This window comes from Pleurodeles waltl, chromosome 6, assembly GCF_031143425.1.
Source record: "Pleurodeles waltl isolate 20211129_DDA chromosome 6, aPleWal1.hap1.20221129, whole genome shotgun sequence".
Lineage (NCBI taxonomy): Eukaryota > Metazoa > Chordata > Amphibia > Caudata > Salamandridae > Pleurodeles > Pleurodeles waltl.
The window spans coordinates 326,929,216-326,949,313 of NC_090445.1; the positions used below are offsets into that span (position 1 = coordinate 326,929,216).

Consider the following 20,098-nt stretch of genomic DNA (forward strand, 5'->3'; position numbering starts at 1 on the left):
CAGGCGAGGATCCACTGGACCCTCTGCAGTATACTTCTTTTTAGTGCACCATATGGAGACCCAGCTTCCTACAAGGTGTCTATAAAAATGTTAAAATAGGTAACTGACATCACCAGTGTTTAGGCCCCATTAATAGAGCAGCTTCATCCCTTTCTTTGGATTTGTGTGACTCCATTCCTGATGGCAAACAATGCTACGTAGTGCTGATGACTTCACAATGCTGTTTTGAAAGTTTTGCTTTTAGTTTGGATCCTAGGAGGAAAGCTTGTGTGAGAACTGTGCAGAGCAGTTCTTCATTAGAACTGTTGTAGGCAAGCCAATTTTCCTTAAACCAGTCAACCATTTGTATTGTTTGCAATTATAAAGCATAAATAGAAACAATTAAATATTTTAATGTTAGAAGTCACAAGTACAGGTTGGAGAGCAGAATTCATGCACTGTATGAAGGTCTCTCAAAACCAACTTGCATTAATTGGTATATTTTCCATTAAATACAAACGTATAGAAACTGTCTTCCACCTCTTACGTTTCTCACATTTTTGGGAGTAATTATTTTTAAAAAGAACACTTAGTTAATTGCCATAGCTGCCTCTGTTCTGAGCAATGTCCCCTGCATTGTAGATTCCTGGAGGAGCAAATCTCATCTGTATTGCAATAGAAGAGTGGTAATATGGCACATTTGTTTTTCTGCATGGAACAGAGCCTGAGTTCCTCTCATTGCTCAATGGTTCCTTGGGTTTCTGTGTGCACAGTGCATCCGCTTGGCTGTGTCACATGAGCCATTACTGCCTATCGGAAAACATGACTGCTTTTTTGTATACCCTTCCTTACAAGGATTGTCCTTGTTATGTCACACACTAGGACACTATGAGGGTTGCATCCTTTTCAGTTAACACTCCTAAGAAATGGTATTCCATGTTGAGGATTCCTGTCAGAGCGGTGTAATCTTCCAAAGCTTTAAGCCACCTTCACACACTCTTTGGCTGCAGAGTGGGCAGGGCTTGTTACCAGTCTTATCCCCAGGATATTGTTATATCAGTTCTGAGCACATATGATTTTTCTGTCAGTTGATGGCCACTTGACTGACTATTGTTCATGCCTTCAGAGCACCCTTACCACCAACACTTTTGCTGAGGATTTTGAGATTTCATCTGAACTCCAGAATTTCGAAGTTACCTGGCGGGCCACAGTGCTGAGTGTTTCCAAACTGAGTATCAGCATAGTGTTTAATCCAAAAAAAGTTGACTGCCATGCAAGGTAGATGGTTGCTAATGACCATACTGCAGTCGAAAGTGCCCGTCGTGGGGTTGAGCAGCTGTCAAAATCGTCCCAGGATTCTAGGGAGCTGAATCTTTCTGTGTTAGGGGCCAGCAAGGCACAGACATAGCTTGCAGAGAGCAAAAGACTTATCCAAGGCAGGGCGTAGTCCTGTACAGAGAAGAACGGGGCCTCAAAGTCCAAATGTTTCCAGTCTTGTAGAGCACCACAAATGCCATTAGATGCTCCCAGCACCCAGCACAGTAGAGTAAATAGAGGACATATTAGTAAGTGGTGGGCTTGGCGGGCCGGCAGCAGACAGTCACTCAAGATCAAGCCTGGAAGCAGCATCAGCATAGCATTATAGGTCCTGCTTTGGAAGATGAGGAAACGATATGAGACAACTTCCAAGCCAATGGCGAGGGGCCATGCGCTCAGCCGCATTCCAGCAATGAACACTGCAGAAAAAGAAGCGGTATCATTATGCATGCCTTAATGGAAATGTCACTCCTACTGCAAATAAATCTTCACCCACCCCTCCTTTTTTTTTTTTTTTTTCTTTTAACAGAAGTATCAGCTTGCCTTTTTCGGGTCTGCTTCCCCAGAGCAGTGTCACTATCTCTTTAGTGCCAGTTTCTTTACAGCTTTGTGAACTAGCTCTTCTACCTCACTGCATTGTCAGGTGTCTTTGGCAAACCTCCCTTTCATTGGTAACCACCCCATATCCTGTCCCACTGCAGGATTCAACTGTAACCGGGTATTCCTTTCACACTAAGGCTTGATCTACCTCCAGAAGTGTTTGTTTCCTCACAGGGGTGTCTGAATACCAGCACGAATATCAATGGCTCTGCTGCACCTGGACTTGAGCTCTTTCGTTATACCCTTTCCAGAAGGCTTGGTTCAAGTCTCAGAATCGGAGGAGTCACCAAAGTAGTTGTGACCTCCCTGAAAGTGAGGCACTGAACTGACCTACAAGGAGAGAACTGCTTTATTTTTTAATGAAAAAAGCCATGGCTATCTGAACTATATTGTAAATGTGAGACGCATCTCAAGGACATATCTACTCTGAATATCAGATGTTGCAAAAAAGAAACCTGTCAGCAGCAGTAGACATCCGACATGTTGACGAGTGAAAGTCTATCATTTAGGCGACCCCTGTGCACTTTGCTTACTGGTGTGTGTGTGTGTGTGTATGAATGTGTGTTTAGTAGTGTTGATTGAAATGTGCACCCCTTTCTCTATTTCACTTGGCAGTGAGTGACCTCTGGGGATACCTGTTGTCATTCGTGAGAGAAGCACAAGTTATACCCCCATCAAAACAGAGAGCCCTGCGGTGGCTCTTAACATATTCGCTCAATGGTGTTTTACCCATCACTACAGTTACCAATTTACTAGTTTTCTCAGCTATACTGACCATTAGCTTATGTTACCCTTATTCTTAGTTGTGTCACCCAGTGCTTGCTCTCAGAGCTGTCTTTGCCACAGCAAAAGAAATATCACAATGAGTGACAGGTTTCCAGTCTCTGCAGCTCAACAACAACTGTTTTTGTTATTATGTCTCACTGCTGTTGATAAGCAAGTCCACTTTGAGAATGACACATTTTACTTCAGGGATGAGCAAACAGATCCATCCCAGCTGGCACTTCTGTGACTATAAACTGTTATCGCAGGGCACTACTCTGCCGCAAGAGCAGTCCCTGAAGCTCCTGGTTGCCCAGTGCCAGTCAACTGCCACATCCCAGTTACAAGGAAAGTCCCGGGCCCGTTCACAGAGCTGTTCCAAGCACTTGTCATCAAGAAAAACATATATAACATCCAAGAAGTCAAAGTGTTCTTGAACTTCACCGGGCTAGTCCAAGTCATTGGATGAAGTGCAAGAACCACATCACCACTCTAGGCCCCATTCCCACGAGTCAGTCGCGGGGCATGTCGCCGAGTCTGCTTTGAACCTCTCTGAACTTCCTGGAGCTAGAGTGTCCCCCGCACAACTAAGGGAATTTTATGAGGCTGTGCCTTCTGGCCCCAGTGGTTTGGCAGGTGCCCCTATTGGATTTCCGCCAGTGGATCCACCCTTGGCTCCATTCGGGCCCCTTGGATCTGGTGCTAGATCTAGACCAGCTCTGGTTGCAAGACTGGAACCTTCCATGGAGCCTGTTCTATTGATGATGTTCCTAATGCCGCTGATACCCCACGGTGTTGCTGACCCTATCATCAGATCCAACCCTGATATGGAGCCAGCACCAGCCGGAACTTGTCCTTCTGAGTCGGAGCTAGTGCCTTCTTTTTCGACAGGGCCTGCGAGGAGCATGATTGGGGGGATCTGAGGATCCTTATAGCTACTAGAACTCCTCAGAAGAACCCAAGAATGACTGATATGAGGAGGTGGTGGATGCCATTAATCTGGACACCGCTGCAGACACTAGCTTAGTCTCTCCTCTTAGTGTGGCTATGAAGAAAGGGTTTTCCTTTGCCATGGGGGATGAGGAAGGGTGGCTGAGGTCCTAGACTTTACGCTACACTGAGCGGCAGTCAAGACAAATGTCTTGACAGAGGTTGCTCAACTAGGAGTTGTCCCCCCAGATCCTCTCCTCCCTTTTATTGAAGCCCTCACAAGCCCTGCACAGGGTCTCCTGTGTAGAGGATAATTACCCCCGCCACTGCCCCACTCCTGGGGTCCAAGCTTTCCTCACCCAGAACCCCATCTGGAGAGCCTGGTTCTCCAGGCCTCCACCCCCAAAGTAAACTGTGGTTTGTTCCCTGCCTCACCTCAAGATAGGGAATATTTAACAAAATGTTTTTTTTGGCATGGTCTCCCCCACAGTTGTGGAGTGATGCTGCTCATTTTTCAACTCTGAAAGTGCTCTGAGCCTGCTAACCAGACATCAGCGCCAGTGCCCTTACCTTAAAATGTGTATGTTTGATTGGCTTATACTTATTTGACATAAGCTTACTTACTGGTAAGTCCTTAGCATAAGATGCTCAGGGCCTGTAAGTTGGCAAGGCCCTAATCTTCTGTTTTTAGTATATGTAAGTCACCCTAAGGCAGGCCTAACTAGCTATGCGGCAGGGTGTTGTATATTTGAAAGTGGAACATGTACTTTTGCATGTTTCAACAGTAAAAAAGTAAAAACCAGCAATGTTTGTTTTTACTGTGTAAAAAGGCTAGTAGGCGAGCGCAGAGTTACAAGCTGGCATCTCGTCCTTTCTAACTTTTGACTTGGGCTACTAAAGTTGATACTATAAAGTATCAAACAGTGCGTTGCATTAAGCCCAACATGATAACCAAGTTGATTTCTGGACTTTTATGATACATTGTAACTAGTGGTGCACTATCAAAATATTTTACTTTTATGATCCCTTCGGGGTTGGTACCTTGGCGGCAGGTTCCAAAAAAAAGTTGTTGTTTCACCTTTATGATAATAGGTGATAGGGATAGGTGCATTGTTCGTTGAGACCCGCTGCCAAACAGAATATCAAATAAAACCTACTGGTCCTAAAGGAGTAGGTAAATGTATTACACCGCGGGGTTGCACAACTACACCATATGATTACACCCATTTCCTCACAGAATCCAAGTGTCTGAATAACTTGGGCAAGAGGATGTTCTCTTCTGCCAGCCTTACACTGGCATCAGTGAAAAGCTCTTGGGCTGATAGACCCACACAGTTTAGGATTCGGTTGGGCAAGTGCTGCCCAAACTTAAGTCTTGGAGGAGACCTGAGCATCCTGACCCAGACTATTGTGACTGCGTCATCATTGCCAGTCAGATGCCACACCTGGCTGAGATCTTTGGCTTCTTGGCGGATGTCTGGGCATTCCTTATGGGCATGCTCTTCGATTGCACCTGCCTCTTATGCAATAAGGCAGATTCCGCTCTGGAGCACTGTTAAGGATAGGCGGGCCACTGCTCAGTTGCTGGATCTTCTCATGGCCCCGCCACAACCCCATGCTTACTTTCACCCCTTCCTTGGTTACAGTAGGGGTTGCGAGGGTGTCCATTCCCGCCCAGCCACCAAGGCCAATAGGCTTCTCATTCCTTTTGCGGCCCTGGACTCTGCTTACACAAAGCTCATGGGACAAATGACTAGAGGACTACCCAGGCCCCCACTCACCCCTCCCCTGCTCGCTGGCCAAGGGAGCCTTTGAGAGGGTGCTGGCGTCAGAAGTAGGACATAGTTCCTATTCCTGCCTTTCCGGTGCCCAGCAAGGACGGAGGCCTCTGTCCTGTTTTAGACCTGCGCCCACACAACTTCTTACTTAAGAATGAGAATTTCAAGATGCCCATGATCAGTATTTACTAAGGTGGTAGCAGCATATATGCGGAAGTCAGGGGTTCCAGTCTTTCCCTACCTTGACAAATGGCTGTTGAAAGCGGCTTACCCTAGACAGATGTTTCTCACCTCTAGACCACTACAGACCTTCTGCTGGCGCTGGAGTTTACTGTCAAATTGCAGAAGTTACACCCAAATCCTTCTGAGATGCTCCCTTTAATCTGAGTTAATCTGGCACAGTTCTCGAGCTGCGAGTCCATGATATTCAGGCTTGGATTTTGACAACTGAGCCTCTATCCTGGATTTCAGTGAGTCTGACTCTGGGGCTCCTGGGCACTATGGCCTACTGCATTCTCCTGATAACGCATGCCTGTTGGCATATGTGGGCTCTGCATTGGGACCTGAAGTCCCAGTGAGCGCTGTAGAAAAGTGCCCCTTTTGGCATGGTTACACCACCCCCCCCAATGTTTCCTGATATGTGATGCTAACTTATCTAAGTGTGTGATAGCCAGGCCCCAGCCCCAGCACCTGTGTTCTTTCTCTAGACTGTACTATCTGATAGAGACTTCTAGTTGCAGATTCCTTACCTTAGAATTTTCCCGCAGGCGTCAGACTGGATCTGGAGATTTTTCTTCAAACAATACTCTTGCGTGTCTCCGCAGGCGTCATGGTCGCCATGATGATGTCGGGAGTAGTACATAGATGCCTCCCTCGCGCAGTGACGTCAGTTCTTTTCTTTCCACGCCACATGCTGATCCAGAGAAGAGCTACCTCCCACCCAGTTGGTGGCAGGATTCGCCATCACCTGCCCCACTGTGAACATATAACCCAAACGGGTTGGTTTTGCAAATCATTCGGAAGGGCTTCTCCCTCCCTTTCGAATCTGCTCCACCACACATGCCACCATCCTTCCATCACCTTTCAGAGGATCATTTGGCGCTTCTCCGCCAGGAAGTCGCAGCTCTCCTGGTCAAGGGAGCTATAGAAAACGTCTCTGTGCCAGAAGTAGGTTGTGGTTGTTATTGCTGCTACTTTCTGATACCAAAGAAGGACAAGGGCTTTTCTCCTATCCTAGACCTTCGGGACCTGAACTACTTCCTCAAGAATGAGAAATTCAAAATGCTCACCCTGGGTCAGGTTCTGTCTGCCTTAGACCCAGGAGACTGGATGGTAGCGTTGGACTTGCAGGACGCTTTTTTCCATATTCCCATTCTGCCTGCCCACAGACGTTACCTACGATTCATGGTAGGTCATGAGCACTTTTAGTTTACCGTGCTCCGCTTCGGCCTTACCAGCGCCCCTCGGTGTTCACGAAAGTTATGGCTGTGGTAGCAGCTTATCTGCGCAGGTTAGGGGTCTTAGTCTTCCCCCTACCTCGATGACTGGCTGTTGAAGGCGGACTCGCCCCAGAAAGTCGTCTCCCACCTTCAGACTACAGCGAACCTCCTGCACATGCTGGGGTTCACTATCAACGTACCGAAGTCACACCTGACTCCCTCTCAGTTGCTCCCTTTTATCGGGGCAGTTCTGGACACAGTGCAATATCGGGCTTATCCTCCCGACAAACGAGTCCAAGACATTCAGGCTGTGATTCCAATCTTTCGGCCTTGGTCTTGGGTTTCGGTGCGATTGACTCTGAGGCTGCTGGGCCTCATGGCCTCCTGCATCCTGCTAGTCACACATGCCAGATGGCATATGCGGGCTCTGCAGTGGGACCTGAAGTTCCAGTGGGCGCAGCGTCAGGGGAATCTATCCGACCTGGTCCACATTTCGGAGGGAACTGCGAAAGACCTGCAGTGGTGGCTTCCGAATCCAAATTGGGTCTACGGCAGATCACTCTCCCTTCCCCAACCAGATCTATCTATAGTGACAGATGCTTCCCTTCTCGGTTGGGGCGGCCACATGGGAGAGGCAGAGATCAGAGGCCTACAGTCACCAGGCGGAGTCCGGACTCCATATAAATCTGCTGGAGCTCCAGGAGATCAGGCTTGCGTTGAAAGCATTTCTTCCCTCTCTCAAAGGGAAAGTAGTGCAGGTGTTCACGGACAATACAGCCACCATGTGGCACTCCAACAAACAGGGCAGAGTAGGGTCCTGGACTCTGTCAGGAGGCACTATGCCTCTGGACATGGCTGGAACATCAGGGCATCAATCCTCCACTCAGACTGCCTCTTTGGGCGGATTGTCTGTCGTAGCACTTGGGAACAGTTCTTCACCCGAACCTGTCCAACCTCCGCCTTCATGCGTGGAGATTGAGCGGCAACAGTTGATGGTTTTGCCCTTGCACCCGAAGTCTGCAATGTTATCTTGACAGCCAGGCATCCATCGACAAACTGTATATGCATGTCGTTGGAATAAATTTGTGGCATGGTGTACCAATAAATCTGTTGATACCCCTTTCTGCCCCTCTGTCAGAGGATCTCCTGTTCATTCTTTCTTTAGCCCAGCAGGACTCTGCTTTGGGCACCCTTAAAGGGTATTTATCTGCCATTTCCGCCTTTCTTAGGCTACGTGATCAGCCCTCTCTCTTCAAATCTCCTATTGTGAGTAGGTTCCTAAAAGGGCTCACCCACTTATTTCCTCCCACTCCATTTATCATGCTTCAGTGGGACCTTAATCTTGTACTTACTTATTTGATGTGTACCCCCTTTGAGCCAATGCATAATTGTCCCATGCGGCTTCTTACCTTCAAAACTGTCTTTCTGGTCGCTATCACCTGTACTCGCAGGGCGAGTGAGCTATAGGCCCTTTCCTCAAAACCTCCATAATTGTCTGTACATCCTGACAAAGTAGTGTTACGTACTAGAGCTTCCTTCCTTCCTAAGGTGGTTACACCATTTCATGTAGGCCAGTCCATCACTTAGCCTACCTTCTACGCAACCCCACATCCGTCCCATGAGGAGGAGAGACTCCACCGTCTGGATCCAAAAAGAGCATTGGCGTTCTACCTCAATCGTACTAAAGATTTCCGGGTGGATGATCAACTCTTCGTTGGCTATGTGGTTGCGAAAAAAGGGAAGGCGGTGCAAAAGCGTACCATCTATCGATGGGTGCTTTTTTGCATCAAAATGTGCTACACTTTGGCTAAAAAGCAACCTCCTGAAGGCTTGCATGCTCATTGCACCAGAGCAACTGCTGCTTCCACTGCGTTAGTACGCGGAGTTCCTGTCCTGGATATCTGTCAGGCAGCTACCTGGGCATCCCTGCACATGTTTGCTAAGCATTACTGCCTGGATAGTCAGGTCTGTTGAGACGGCTACTTTGGTTGTTAGGTCCTGCAGGACTTTCTAGTATGATCTTGGTTCACAGCCAACCTCCAAGGATGACATTGCTTGGGTATCTATTCTAAGGTAAGGAATCTGCAACTAGAAGTCTCTATCAGATGTACAAGTTACTTACCTTCGGTAACAAAATATCTGGTAGAGACATATTCTAGTTGCAGATTCCTTACCGCCCACCCATCCTCCCCGCCTGCGAACTGATTTCTAGGGACAGGGACTCCCCCTTTTAGGTCCTTAGCTCTGGCGCACCAATCTCAGTGTTCTTAGCGGCTCTGCGCTCTGGCGTGGAAAGTCGTTAAAAGAAACTGACGTCACTGCGCGAGGGCGGCGTCTATGTACTACTCTCGATATCATCACGGCGACCACGACGCCTGCAGAATCGACCAACGCCACCTACCGACACGCAAGGGTATTGCTAGAAGAAAAATCTCTGGATCCAGTCTGACGCCCGGGGAAAAATTCTACGGTAAGGAATCTGCAATTAAAACATGTCTCTACCAGATATTTTGTTACTGAAGGTAAGTAAATTGTACATTGCTTCCACAGTTGGCACACTTCTGGCACTCCGCTAAGTTCCTTGTAAAAGGTACCAGTGGTACCAAGGGCCTTGTGGACAGAGAGGGTCCCTAAGGGCTACTGCATGTATTATGCCACCCTAAGAGATCCCTCACCAAACACATGCACACTACCATTGTATCGCCTCAGCAGTGATTATCTGGTCCTGGGTGCATCAGGCAAGGTTTGGCGCCTTTTCTTGGGTACAGCAGGTCTACAGTTCTCGTGCTTTGGATCTTCTTGGTGCTGGTCTTCTTTTGTCAGTCGAATCTGATTTCCTGGTCTAGGAATGTCCACTAAATACTGTATTGAGTGGGTGTTTTAGGGGCAACCTGGTAGTGACCAATGGGTCCACCTACCTTTGGGTGGCTACACCCACTAAAGTGATCACTTACTGTGGGAAGGGTCACTTCCCTATCCCTGATTCCCTGTTTTCCTTCTAGTCAAGATGGAGGAAAACAAAATGGATTGTCCACCTCGCAGGCAACACCTTAGGGGTGGTGTATGCCAGGTGGGGGCCACTCCTCCTACTCTTTGTTTGAGTTTCCCGCCATTGCTTCTGCCAAAAGTGGTGGTTTGCATGGCGGTTGCCACCTGCTTCTAGCAGCAGGCCTGGGGGGCGAGTTTCAAAGGTGGTTAGTCCTTTGAAGCTTGCTGCCAGGGCAGTGCACATTCCTGAGGGAGAGGGTGTTGGCGCCTCCACCCAAGAAGAACTTTGTTCTAAAAACCAGAGAGACAGAACTCTCTCCCCAAGGTTTGTAGATTGGGTGTCTGGAGGTGGCAGGCTGGCTAGAACCAGGTACATTTAGGTATAAATCCAATACTGGTACCAGTTTGGATTTATCATTCTGAGTTGTTTGATACCAAGCAACCCAGGGTTCAGAGTACCCATCTGTAGGAGGCTGACTTGGTTTGTAGTGGGTACCAAAGGTACTTACACCTTGTACCAGGTCCAGGTATCCCTTATTAGTGAAATGTAGTTAGTGTCTATAAGCCAGATTGTCTAGGGGTAGCTGTAGCTGAGCAGCCAAGGCTTATCTAGGAGACAGGCATAGCTCATGCAATACCACTGTAGTCAAACAGTACACACACACATGAAAAACAATACTGTCTCAAAAATAAAGGTACTTTATGGAATTTAGTAATAAGCACAGTATATACACTAGAATGCAGTAATAGCTGTAAAAACTGTTTTAAAAAACTGTGAAAATAGTGATAATCCCAATAGATAGCAGTGGACCTAGGGGGGACGTGGAATGCAAAAGTTGTTTTCCCACCAAGTAAGTGTAGTGTGTAGAGGGGCGCTGGGTGTGTTAAGAAACACCAAGGGTAAGTAAGTAATAGAACCCACCCCAGAGCCCAGGAAATCAGGAGTTAATCACAGTAAGTTTCTGAGAACACACAAGAACATGTGATATAAGATAATGCAAGAACCAGAAGAGACTGCAAGACACCAACAATGGATTCCTGGACCTAAAGACCTGCGGAAGAAGGGGACCAAATCCAAGAAGCACAGAAAAGTCCAGGGAGAACAGGAGCCCCTGCTAACCCGGATGAAGGTGCAAAAGAACCACCACTGGTGAAGAACAGCAGTCAGTACTGCATCCAAGAAAATGGATGCGGGTTCCTGGTTAGTGCAAATGATGTCCCACGCGGATGGATGATTGCAGTCTGGTTTGTGTCGCTGGATTCCGCCAACAAGCCTTGGCACACGCAAAGCTTGCGGTTAGCGGAAAATGGTGCTGCCTGGGACCAGGAGAGATCTGGTGGTGTCTACCCAGGAGGGGGAGAAACAAGGGCACTCAGGAACTCAGAGAGCCCTCAAAAGACTAGGCAGTGCACACAGTAGTCCTACAGCATGGGGACAAAGAAGGTGCAAATGGAGGCCCACACAGCACGACACAAAGGGATCCCGCCGCTGGAGAACCACTCAGAAAGCTGTGCATCGTAGGAAGGAGTGCTGGGGGCCGGAGCTGTGCTGTGTTCAAAGAACTACATGGAAGGTCGCACACAAACCTTGACAACTGTAAATCACAGGGGTACTGTCTTGCGTGGGGAGGCAAGCTCTTACCTCCACCAAAGTTGAACAGCTGGAGCTTAGGACCATCAGGACAACATCAGTCCACCACCTGTGTTGCTAAATCCAAGCACTTCGTCAGGAGAGGGGACACACGCCACCGGTAGTGGCAGCAGGGGGGTGCCTGCTGAAGCAGGGAAGTGACTCCTTCACTCCAAGGGAGATTCCTTCGTTCTTCTGCTGCAGGTTGAAGACAGGCAGTCTAAGGATGCACGACCTGGAAGCAGTTGCTGGCAGTAGCTGAAGATACAATGTTGCAGAAGTCATCTTTGCTTCTTTGTTACAGTTTGTAATGTTCCTGGAGGGTCCAGATGCAGTTTCTTTGGTAAGAAGGTGAAGTAAAGAATGCAGTGGATTCCTGCTGGAATCTTGCAATACGAATTTGAGGAAACACCGAGGAGAAAGACCCTAAATATCCATGAAAAGGGAACTGGCTAGCTACACAGGTAAGCACCGATCAGGGAGGGCTCTGACGTCACCTGCTGGCACTGGCCACTCTGATGCTCCCCGAGTGCCCCACCACCTTGGAATCCAAAATGGCAGGCCACTCGGATGCTCACAGAGTGCCCCACCACCTTGGAATCCAAGATGGCAAAACCGATGGACACACTGGATCAACTCTGAGCACCACCCCTGGGGTGGTGATAGACAGGTGAGTGGTCACTCCCCTTTCCTTTGTCCAGTTTTGTGCCAGAATAGGGACTGGGGGTCCCTGAACTGATGTATACTGGATTATGCAAGGAGAGCACCATCTGTGCCCTTCAAATCATTTCCAGAGGCTCTGGGAGGCTACCACTCCCATGCCTGCAGCACCTATTTCAAAAGGGAGAGGGTGTAACAACCCTCTCCCAAAGGTAATGCTTTGTTCTGCCTTCCTGGGCTCGAGCTGCTTGAGCAACAGGAGGGCAGAAACCTGTCTGTGAGGTGGCAGCAGCTGGGGCTGCCTGGAATACCTCAGAAGGCTGGTGTGGCAGTTCTGGGAGTCCACTACGGAGCCCCCATAGTGCATGGAATTGTAAAACCAATACTAGAATCAGTATTGGGGTACAATTATCAGGTGTTAGACACCTTACATTGCCATATTCGAAGTTCCCATTGTGAAGATGGACATGGGTATTGACCTGTGTCCAGTGCACGCGTAAAATGGCATCTCCGCACTCATGAAGTCTGGGAAAATGGTCCTGGATGATGTGGGGACACCTCTGCTAGTGCAGGGGTGCCCTCACATACAGGTACTTTGCACCCAGCCTTCAGAGTTGGAAGGCCTGACATATAGATGACTTATAAGTGACTTGGTGCAGTGAAAATGGCTGTGAAATGGGGCATGCACCATTTCATGCAGGCTGCAATGGCAGTCCTGCAGCAGCCTTTGCATGGACTCCCTATGAGTGGCAACAGTAATGCTGCAGCCCCTGGAACAACAATCCCCTGGGCACCTAAGCACTATATAGTAGGGACTTATAAGGGGGCACCAGTATGCCAATTTGGGATGAAATACTGGGTTACCAGTATGCAGTGACAAATTTGAGAGGAGAGCGAGCATATGCACTGGGATACTGGTCAGCAGGATCCCAGTGACGCAGTCCAACACTGACATCAGACAGAAATTGGGGGTAACATGCCAAAAAGAGGGTACTTTCCTACAACATCATGTACCTGGGAAACGCGTCTGATCAGTGTCCAGCCATGTATTAAAATGGCTGCTCTGTTCACTCACTATGTCCCAAGTTTGGCAAGGACACAGTGGGGGCATATTGCTCATGCAGCAGTGCCCCTTCATATATTATGGTGCACCCTGCCTTAGGGCTGGAAGGCCTGCCAGAGGAGTGTCTTACCCCTCTTTGTTGTTGTATGGTGTATGTTGGACAGGGCACAAAGGCAGTGTGCCACTTCGAGTCTGTGTTTTAGGTTTGCACCAGGACACCCAGCCTGCAATGGCAGTGCTGGGGGCATCTGGATGCATGGCCCCAGAGGGTGGTACAATCAGTGCTGCTGCCGCTGTCAGGGGCCTGGGTACCTAAGTACCTTTTACTAGGGACTTAGTGGTAGATAAAGGTATATCCAGTTGTGCTAATACATCACAGCAGTTTTAGGTAAAGAACTCTGGCCCAGGGTATTTGGTTAGCAGGTGCCATGGGCACTACAATTTTAGGATACATGATACATCAGGTAAAAAGTGGGGGCTAACCGTGTCGAAAAGAGGCCTTTTCTCACATCCACACAGTGGAAGGCTGTTTGAAAAGGTTGAGTGGTTAAATTTTTGTTGCTTACTGCTATGTGTGGGTGTTAAATTGGTACTTATGAAGTGCAGCCAATTCTCATACCGTGTTAAGTTTGAAATGATAAAATGTTGAATATTATCACAAAATGTACCACGTTACCACTAAATTCGCCTGTTATTGAGCATCATTTATTCAACCCTTCCACATAAGTTGGCAGTCCCCTGTTGCATTATTCCTGTTGCCCTGCATGTGTGTGTGGGCTCCTCCCTTTCACTCCCCTATGACCTGTTTGTTGTGTATGCTTTCCACAGCTTTACCATAAGTTTTGAGTTACCTCCAGAGTGTGAACCATGTGTTTTGAGCTACCTACACAGTGTAAACCACTGTGAGCTTCCCTCAGCACTGCCATCAGTATTTAACTTCCTTCAGCAGTAACCTACTACAACCTTTCGATTGCAGTGCCATCAAGTGATTATCTCCCTCCGGCAAGACCCCTGGCTGATTTACAGCTGGATTTTTCCCATTCTGCATGTTAGGCAAAAAAGGAAGGATTGCTAAGTGACCCAAAGTAATTATCAGTGTCTTAGATTGATTGAAGCATCATTTGTTTGTTTTCTTCAGTGAGATCCCCAAATTGCAAGAGAAATGCCCAGACATGGGTCCTTTGTAGGGATGGGCATAGCTTGTGTAGTTTGCTGTAATGTAATAATGCAAAATTATGCAAGATTATACAGAGTTCTGCTAGTTGCATAATCCAGCATTTAACTGTATTTTCTTAGCGCAAAATACACCTTTGCAACCAAAATGGACCCAAGGATGCATTTTTGCGTTAAGAAAATAGCGTTAAATTCAACATGGACAGCAGCAGCTATTCTACTTGCTCTAACTAAATTAATTGTTCTTGTGCTCCTCTGAAAGTATTTTTGTCTAATTATTCAGAATTATTACAATATACACTGTAGGAAACTACCCTCTTTTTGGCATGGTTACCCCCACTTTTTTCCTGCTGTCAGTATGCTTTGACTGTTTTTACTTGGATCCTGCAAACCAGGACCTCAGTGATTGTGCTCTCTCCCTCTAAATGTGGTTGCCTAGTACTTTGCACACCCCACAGTTGGCACACTGGTGCCCCCATATAATTCCTTAGTATATGATACTTAGGTACCCAGGGCACTGGGGCACTAGGAGGGATTCCCCATGGGCTGCAGCATGTATTGTGACACCCATGGGAGCCCATGCAAAATGTGTCTGCAGGCGTGCCATTGCAGCTTGAATGAAAAGGTGCATGCACCCTTTTCACTATAGGTCACTGCACCAGGTCACTGTAAGTCACCCCTGTGGTAGGCCCTCCTGGACCATAGGGCAGGGTGCAGGTACCTGTGTGTGAGGGCCCTCATGCATGAGCAGAGATTCCCCTATGAACTCCAGCTCCATTGCACTGGACTTCGTAGTGTGGGGAAGCCATTATTCTTGTGTCCTGTACATAGGTCACCACTACGTGTGTCTTGCTACCTAATGGCAACTCCGAACCTGGGCATGTTTGGTATCAAACATGTCAGAGTCATACCCCCAATATTGTTGCCAGTATTAGTTGTATAATTCCATGTCCTCTGGGGCTCCTTAGAGGACCCCTTCCCCACCCCCCCACCCCCACCCCCCATATTGCTCATACTAGTCTCTCAGGGTTTTGCAAGCAGCCCACTCTGCTGCCACCCTCCAGACAAGTTTCTGCCGTCAAGCAGTGGAAGGCAGAATAAAGTATTTCCTACAGGAGAGGGAGGCAGCACCCTCTCTCCTTGGAAATAAATGTGACATGGCTTGTGGAGGGGTAGCTTCCCCAAGCCACCGGTATGCTTTGTGCCCTCCGTGCATCAACCAGTTTGCACCAGTCCAGGGACCTCTGGTCCTTGCTCTGGCACGAAACTGGACAAAGGAAAGGGAAGTAACCACTCCCCTGTCCATCACCACCCAAGGGGTGGTGCCCAAAGCTCCTCCAGGTGGCCACGTGGTTCTGCCAACTTGATTCCAAGATGTGCAGAGGCCTCAGGGAGCACCTGAGTGGCCAGGTCAGGTAGGTGACATCACAACCCCCTCCTGATAGGGGGTCACCCTGCTAGGTGACAAATCCCCCTTGATGTGCTATTTAGGGTCCCCCTCTTGGGTGGGTCCTCAGACACAGCATGCAAGATTCCAGCAGAACTCCTCTGCATTGTTAACTTCATCTTCTGGCCACTGGGACTTCAACTGGACCCTCCAGGAACCAACAATCTGCAACTTCAGCAACGAGTACGCTGTGCTACTTCATTTCACTGGCTGCTTCCACCAACTGCAAAAAATGTCCGGCTGCGCATGCTCTAAGGACGGCGAGTCTTCAGCCTGCACCTGAAGTAGGAGACACTCCACTGCATCTGCAGGCACCAACTGCAACAACGACCAGCTGCATAGATCTGCTCTCCTCTGGAACTGCGAGGATCCTGCATCACAGGTGGTGGTCTGGAGTGGTCCTCTTAGTCATCTCTGCCGGCTTTCCTACTTGGGAGACAGTAAGCCCTTGCCTCTCCTTGCAGAACGGTATCCCATGCACTGCAACTCTTGCAGCTACCAAGGCTTATTTGCTCCTCCTCTAAGGGATCTTTAGGCTCTGTGTGGCCCCGGCCTCCAGCACTTCTACCTGCAAAGCACAATCTCCTTCTCGCTACTCCAGCGACATTGGACTCCTCTTCAGTTGTGCTGAGTGGTTCTCACTGTTACTGCTATGCCTGCTGCCAGTGGGTTGCATGTGGGGGCTGCCTCCTCTTCTTGTGACTCTCCCGACTGCTAAGGGTCACCCCGAACTCCCCTCCTTTTATCAAGTCCTCTGGGCCTTGCTGGTCCTCTTCAGCCTTGCAACTCATCGTCTTCTTTTGCATTTGTCAAGGCTTGTTGGTGGTTCTCTAGCACCACTGACTAACTGCAATCCAACAGATGACGTGGGACACCATCTGCATCGCTCCAGGAACTCCTCTTCATCTCCTGTGCTGCACTGCTGGTCTTCTTCATCCCCTGTCGACCTGGTCCTGCATCCAGAGAAGGGTGGGTAGTGGCTCCTGCCATGACTGGACACTCCATCACAAACTGGACATGGTCCCCTGCCTTTGCAGATGCTCTTCTGCCATAATCCCCCTCTGGGTTCTTCCACTCTTGTTTGGGTCTTGCATAATCCTTTTCTTAAGTTCTCCTGTTGGGTTTGGGGAAAATCAGATACTTACCTCTGCTCTCCTGGTCGCTGGGAGTCACTCTGGCACCCATCTTTTGGGTTTCCTAGTTCTTCCAGCTCCCTTCTACTAAATCCATTTCCTTGGGTGGGGGACTGCCTTTCACATTCCACTTTTTTAGTATATGGTTTGACTCTCCCTTAGGGACCTCACTATTCTCTATTGCTGTTGACAATGCTTATTGCTTTTTATGCGCTTTACTGATCGCTAATGTGTTTATAAAAGTGTTTACTTACCTCAAGTTGGGGGACTTAATGAGTATTCTAGTATTTGTGTTACCCTAATAAAGTACTTTTTTTTGTAACACTGTGTGCTTCTTTCATATGTGTAAGTGCTGTGTGATTGTAGTGGTATTGCATAAGCTTTACATGTCTCCTAGTTAAGTGTTGGCTGCTTATCCACAGTTACCTCTAGAGATCTCTGGCTTCCTAGACCCTGCCTACACTTCACTAATAGGGGGTACCTGGACCTGGTATAGGGTGATAACACCATAGGTGTCCACCACACACCAGGCCAGCTTCCTAAAGGCACTGTCATGTACTTTTTGCATCAAAGAGTAACATGGAATAACCAACATTACTCTGATTACTTTGACAACATTCACATTTAGCCCAGGTCTAGTCTTATGCTCACTGTGCCAGAGAACTCAAATTGAATCCTGTTGATAAGACCCAGCTAGGCCAGAACTGTGCTGGGGTTGCTTTTGCTTCAATTGTAAGGGCACCTGGCCTGGAAGTACTGTTAGGACTGTTACTGTTGGAGCAGGACCAAGGCTGAGGTGTATATTGCTGGTTCCTGTCTGAGGTAGCATGTTAAGCAAAACAAAAGATGGACTGAAATGTAACCTTGGTTAACTACCAGGGGCATATATTAATTAAAGTATTCCATCAATCAGTGTTTATTTTTTCTTCCTTTGATCTTCCTCCTGCAGTACCATCAGTGCTGAGCTCTCTCCAGCAATGACCCCTGTTTGAGCTTTCCTAGGCAGTGACGTGTGTTGTGAGTTTTACCTAACATTGCTAACTGCGTTGAGTTGTTTCCCGCACTAACAACATATAAGTTTCCCCCAGCAGTACACTTTTGCTTCCCCCCAGCAGTGCCTTTTCTTCCAGCCATTCTGTTTGGTGTAGGCCTTACCTGTGATGCTAAGGTCAGTGATGACAAGAATGAGGATAGAGTAGCTGCTCACAGAGTTCTTCCATGGCCCTGCTCCTGGCAGGAAGAGAATGTTGAGGATGTTCTTCAGGATCTGGGTGGTGAGCACCATATCTGGAGATGCCATTGCCTTAGTTGACATCTTCTGACACTGGCTTGTAGATCTGATTCCACTAAGACCTTGCCCTTATCACACTGGATTATTTTGTCTCTAGTCCTCCACAATGAACTTGCAGCCACTCAACATGGGTGTACACGCTTGCTCTGGGTACTTCACAGTGTGGCCGTTTAGAATACGTTTTCGTGCTTGGGATGCTAAGGTATTAGCTTTGTCATCTGCTTGCTCTTGAGGTTTATGCACTGTCCCCGCACGCCTGCATTCCTTCGCCATTAGTGCACATAGTTGTTATCCTTCACAGTGTGTTCGCACTCTTCTGCTCCTTCGTCATGAGCTTCTATGCTTGAGGTTAGTTTCCCACCATGAACGTATACTCCTCCCAAGCTTCTCAACGGGCTCGCGTGCCTGAAGTACTTTACCAGGATCGTACGGATCTACGCTTGTTTGCAGCGGTGCGTCGCAAGTGTTTTTCTTGCCTTGCGGTCATTTATTTACTGTAATTTACAGAGATCACAAGTTATACTTTTTTCAGTGTTGCCTTATGATCCTTCACAGGGAACTGTGTTCCTTGTGGTCGTTCAGCACACAGTCCTTTACAGTAACTTTTTATTTCGATTGGTACACCATGCGTTTGTGCGCTTGCCGTTTTAAATCAGGAATCGTTATTCTGTTATCCGCCATTGCCTTCGGCCCTTCGCAATCGGCTCTTTCATTCAATCACCAGGGTGACGCCAGTTGCACCTGTCGTTGTCCTCTTCTTCAGTCAGACAAGAGCAAATTGCATCCCAAAATCACGTTTTGGCATTCCATTGACTTTTCTTTCATGGCCCATCTTTAAAGCCATGCTTCTTTTCCCTCCGCACTTATGCGCGATCTGTTCGTTTCTGAATATGCCGCTCGCTCTCACCCTTTACCAGTCTAACTCCAGTGCCGTGTTTCTCAGTCTACGCGCAAGTCTCTACCCCTTCCGTGGGACCCGTCTTTCTTTCTTGCTAGTGTTGTCTGCCGTCTGTGCCGCTGCTTGTTTCTGGTCTGTTTGCGAAGCAGTTGGTGTTTGCATTCTCTTCTTTCATTGCAGATTGGTAACCTGTTGGACGGGTAATGCTAGTCCCAGAACGCGAAGGGCGGCGCCCTGCGACGCGCATTTCACTTGCATAACAGGAAGAACCGCTCCTGCAGTGCTCTGCCAACTGCCACTATTTAACTAACTCAGGGCCTTTTACCTCCTGTTCTGAGATCGCCACATCTTACCGCCTGTCAGTCTTCGGGTGGGACATTCCTCTGTACCAGAACTTTAAATGGACCCGGCCCCTCGAGGTCTAAACCCTAGTAGTAATTATAATGAACACTGAATCGGGTCCCCTTCGGGCTCTTCATTCAGGTCCTTAATTTTATTGGCAAAACCTCTGATCAATTTCTGGACAATGAAGGTAAAAAAACGTGAGGTGATCATGTCATATTGTTCTTGTACAATGCTGTTAGCTCTGACAGTCTTTGATGTGGTCTACCCCCAAAGTTTTGCCTTCTTCCGTTCCGTTTGCTAAAATTAGTCTTCGTTGACCTTAGGACTCTCTGCACTTTACCACTGCTAACAAGTGCTAAAGCGCTCACAATTACTCCTTCAAACCTAGTGAGAGTCCTACCAGAAGTTTTGCTACCAGTTCTAAAGTGCTTGTGCTCACTCCTTTAAACATAGTAAACTTGCTTTACGCCCTTTTGGCATATTTAGGTTACTTATAAGTCTGTAGTAAAGTAGTACTACATGTACACAGGGTCTGTACATTAAATGATAATGGTGGACCTATACCACTTGCCTCCCACTTAAGTGGCACTTTTAAACATGTCTCAGGCCTGCCGTTGCTTGTTGTGTGCAGTTTTACACTGCCAATTCAACTTGGAAAAATGGAA

General features: G+C 48.0%; 1 protein-coding gene and 1 long non-coding RNA gene across 2 annotated transcripts in view; one reads left to right on the forward strand and one right to left on the reverse strand.

The window, feature by feature from the left end:
• The window catches only part of IPO4 (importin 4), a 1,872,953-nt gene that overhangs the window by 1,231,154 nt on the left and 621,701 nt on the right, over window positions 1-20,098 (forward strand). The window lies entirely within an intron of this gene.
• On the reverse strand, window positions 373-19,274 carry LOC138299687 (uncharacterized). The gene is made up of 2 exons (XR_011204810.1): window positions 18,055-19,274; window positions 373-1,715 (listed from the first exon to the last, which is right to left on the reverse strand). It is a non-coding gene; the product is annotated as an uncharacterized lncRNA (long non-coding RNA).